At 41.4% G+C, this 4,611-nt stretch overlaps 1 long non-coding RNA gene across 1 annotated transcript; it reads left to right on the top strand.

Moving 5' to 3' along the window:
• The first annotated feature begins 1,046 nt into the window (after nt 1-1,046).
• LOC308661916 lies at nt 1,047-3,296 on the top strand. The gene is made up of 3 exons (XR_014025054.1): nt 1,047-1,269; nt 1,499-1,729; nt 2,853-3,296. It is a non-coding gene; the product is annotated as an uncharacterized lncRNA (long non-coding RNA).
• The last annotated feature ends 1,315 nt before the right edge of the window (nt 3,297-4,611 follow it).

Raw genomic sequence — 4,611 nt, forward strand, 5'->3', positions numbered from 1 at the left:
TGTTCAAAGTATCCGAAAGCGGCTGTTCTTTCCTGCCCACCTCCGCTCAACCTCGACTTTGGAATAAAGAAGAACAATTGTCAGGGTCCGAAGACAAATTCTTCTTTCCTTGTTCACCTGCAAAGAGTAATCTAATCGGAATTGTAAATAACTAAAGGCTTTGACGGGGCATTTTTCTTCGCCCCGTATAGATCAAGGCTCCCGTCGCTTAGGCTAGTTTCGTGAATCACACTCCGCTTCGTCACGTGTGTATCTTCCTAAATAAAGGAAGGGGTTAACATTCATATGAAGAATGGACGCACGTGTTTTATGTGCATCCGGGAACCTGGTCATTTCTAAGCTCATATATTTGCTGAATTTGTTGGTGGGAAGTTGCTAGGGGAATGAAGGCTCTTCCTGAGGAGTTCTGACACGGGATACGAAGTTTCCACAAAGACAGGAAACCTCCTCTGGCTACAGCGACCGCGGGGTGAAATGTGCAAAGATCAATAACACTGGAAAGCTTAGCCTTAGAGGCAGACCTGAGCAGCCAAACCCGGAATCATCCTCCCTCCTCCTCCCCTCCCCCGCATTTCCCTTCTTTGTTCCCGGAAATTCTGGGACTGTTGGGGGGGGGGAAATAAAAAAACAATGAAAAAGTCTCTTTTATCCTGAACAGTGGTCCCTTATTCTGTGATGCAGCAGGGAATCCCAAGCAAGTCCACTCTAGGCATATCTTTTGGGGATCCCGCAATTCAGCAAACTACCAAACTTTCCCCCCCCCTTTGATCTACCTAGACATAAAAAAAATACGGTTTATTATTTTTAAAATAACGTGTTCTCTCTTCTCTACTTTGTCGCCTTTAGCTTGAACCCTTCTTCTTTTCCTTACCCTCCCGGGCCGCGAGCTTCGTGGAGGGCATAGGCTGAGGTGGGGGGGGGGTGAAGGAAGAGCGATCGATTGGTCAGCCGGACGATTGCATTAGGCTGATCGCGGGACTCCGGGGCTGGATCGTTCCATCCTTCGGGCTCTTAGGTTGTGGCCGGGGGCGGGGGGGGTAGAGAGAGCGGGACAGAAGAGCTGCCGGACAAAGCTGGGGCCTGACGGAGGGAGGTGCTTGCAAGAGCCGGAGAAAGAGAGGGAGGAATCAATTATGTTGCAAGCAACGCCGCGGTGCTTTGTTGACAGCGGGCTTTGTGGCTAACAATCTTGCCTCTCCTGCCGGGGTGATCTTGTCTAAACTTAGGCGGACAATACCAACCGCGCAGCAACAGCAGCGCTACTAGAATGTAAGTTATTTTGCTTTTCAGCAGCTTTCAGACCCTTACACGCACTGGGCATTCAGCTTAAATTGGGCATCAGGATATGAATACGCCGGGCAATTGGAGGGTTTTTTTTAGTTTTTTTTTTAAAAGTTTAAACAGTCCCGGTGAGACTTTGTGTTCTGGAAGAAAAAAGCTCGGGCATGAACTGTCAGGGTCGGTACAAGCTTTTTTGTCTTTTTCTTTTTTTTTAAAGCGAGGAACATCTGGTCAAGCACGCTGCAGACTCGCAGGAAGCTGTCACCATCAACAAACGATGAATGGGGGGCGGGGGGGCTGCATCCTGAGGATTTTCCTCCCGTCTTGAGGAGTGTTAATAATATATACACGAACACGATTGTGTGCCGGCTTTCTGAAAGCTTGGCCCGGTAGAGCCTCCTGTGTGACACATGCCCAGAAATGCATAAACGGTAATTAGGACTTCTTGGTAAGTAAGACTGCAGCCTAAAGTGGGTTAGCAAAAGTGAGGATCGGAGGTGCGCAAAAATGGGATTAGGCTGTATATCAACACAGTTCAAAATAACTGCATGTCCCATGTTCAAAGCCATCTTCAACCATAAAGCTCACAGACAATTCCGATTTATCCATAATGCCCCCAAACCAACCCTTGGATCTCGGTGAAATGGAGATTCGTCTGTATACATTATAATTGTTTTCTGAATAGAATTGCAATCCTAACCATGTTTACCTTTGAACAGAACTGAAACCATGAGACTTCAATTATTTTTAACAAAATGTTAGGCTGTGTTCATATGACCCATGTAATTATGATTAATCAATGGTTACTCAAAATCCATTTTATGGTTTCGGCCGGCTTACTGACTCAAGGTTAACCACATTATGAATTTACTCCACACAAATGTGGTTGGGTAATTTATGGTCTGGTGCACTGGTACAAATTCTGTCATCATTTGGCTAACTTTACAGGACATTAAGAATGCAAAATTATCTAAAATCACAGTTTTGTAAACAACTCTTACACTTAAGATTGTTGCTTAGCATATTAGAGCAGGAGCTTTGGAACCAAAATGTAGAACCCCAAAAAAATCTATTTCCAGAGAAATGAGCTACTTTAGTTGGTTAGTATTCACACATTGCTACCACAATCAGAAGGCAAGGAATACCTAACTCTGGTATTATTTATTTATTTATTTATAATGTCTCTTGAGGCCAGATGTGCAGAAGATGAGCCTGAAGATTAATTTTCAGTTGATAATCCCAGATGTTTAATTAGTGCAGCAGTGGCCTGTTGCAGTGTCAAAATTAATCAGAAAAGGTGTCTTAAAAAGCAAACTGATAATTTTGTTTAGAAGCTTAAAACTGAAATGTTTTTTTAGCTTAAGACAGCTTTTGGAATTAACCACTTCTGTTGCAAAAATGATTATTACTGGAAGAAGTTACATAAATGTTTGCTTGTTTGTGATAGTGGACATTTAGTAAAAGGGTATTAATTTATTAACTTGTGGACAGGGTTTAGCAGTTATAATCTAATAACAATCCTCTCTCTCTCTCTCCCTTTTTTTTCCTCTCTGTCTCTGGTTTTTAACTAGCTTAATTACCTAACACCTCATTAAGATACCTTTTTAACAGTGAAGTTAAATCCAACATAAATTTTGGCATTGTCCACAAGAATTCGCCAAAGCAAATTTTCATATTTTCTTTTCATAATTTTAACATGATTCACCTGAAGGTAACCTGTACTGCTCATCCCTAGGAGAGGAGGTCTAGGAAGAATATCTATTCAATGGCAGCCTCTGCTCTATGGAACACTCTGACACTGGACTTCAGCAGGCCTTACCTTTCTAGTCCTCCATAAAGCTTTGAAGGCCTGGCTTTTCCTCCAAGCACTGGGATAAGAGACTATATATGACTTGGTGTGAGATTTTTGTTGTATTTCACATTTTTTAACAGGCTTAGTTTTTATACTTATTATAGTTTCTATATTATAAGATGGGCGGCTGTATTCAGTACAAGTTTTAAATAAATAAATAAATTGTTTCCTTGGTTTTGTATTTATGAAAAACTGGTGAGGGCATTGCTTTGGCTTCCTAATGACTGAGGTTCCATATCCTGGGAAGACAATTGTTGATGTATAATTTCTGCCCATGAGGAGATGCACAGACGATCAGTAGCTTCATTAATGCTAAGGAATTCATTTACCCATAAACTGGGGCTGTCCATTCCAGTTGGATATATGATATTTGTCTATGAGTCGTGGTGGCGCAGTGGTTAGAATGCAGTATTGCAGGCTAATTGTGCCTACTGCCAGGAGTTCGATCCTGACCGGCTCAGAGTTTACTTAGCCTTCCATCCTTCCAAGATCGGTAAAATGAGGACCCAGATTGTTGCAGGCAATATGCTGACTCTGTAAACCATTTGGAGAGTGCTGTAAAGCACTGTGAAGCAGTATATTAGTCTATGTGCTATTGCTATAAGGCCATACTAGACATGCACTACTTTTACACATTATGCTAAACCATACAGTTGTTAAATAAGGTCCAAATCACAAATCAAACTATTACAAACTATGGTTTGCAAAATGGAGTGGGTTGAGTTTTCACAACACTCTAAGCTAAAACTAAGCAAAGTCTATTGCGGCTGGATACGACAAGCACAACCACTCAACTTCTTTTACTCCTGCCTCTCATTTTGCCAAGAAAGTAGGAATGTGAGAGTAAGGGGCCCCTTACAGGGAGGGATCAGAACAAGCCAGAGAGTTGCTAACCAGAACCCTGCTCCACTTGTCATTTTGTCCCTCCAGAATCCACTAGAGGAGCTTTTCCTCTTCATTTCTAACAGCGGAACCCATTTTGAAGAAAAATAAGTTTCAAGTGGGGATTTCTAACCAATAATCACTTGAGAAAGAGTTAAACATTTCCTTGCTTATTCGCCAGTTCTCTCCTGAAATATTTATTATAGGAAAAAGGTGAGATTGAGCGTTGTTTTCTGTAGCCCATCCAGTTTGATCCTCTTAGTAGGAAGAAGTGGATATGTAAGGTGAAGGGGTTTATCAAGGCTTTCTGTCATGCTATTTAAGACTGAAAATCTTTATTACTAAAGTACAAGAAATTGGGGAGGAAAAAACTGGTAAATCCCGCAACACTTGGGAAATCACCTGTTCCTACAATTCTGGAAATAATAGTGATTGCTTAGATACAAAAAGACAACGTTTTGTTTTGGACATGTTATTTATTTCTACTAAACTTTTTTGTGTTACTCCTTTATTTTCATGTTTTAAAAAGTATTTTTACTGTAGTAGCAATTCTTTGTGATCCACCTTGAGAGCACAATGAAAGGCATGGCATAAAT

The sequence above is a fragment of the Vipera berus genome (genome assembly GCF_964194415.1).
Source record: "Vipera berus genome assembly, chromosome: 2".
NCBI classification, from domain to species: Eukaryota; Metazoa; Chordata; class Lepidosauria; order Squamata; family Viperidae; genus Vipera; species Vipera berus.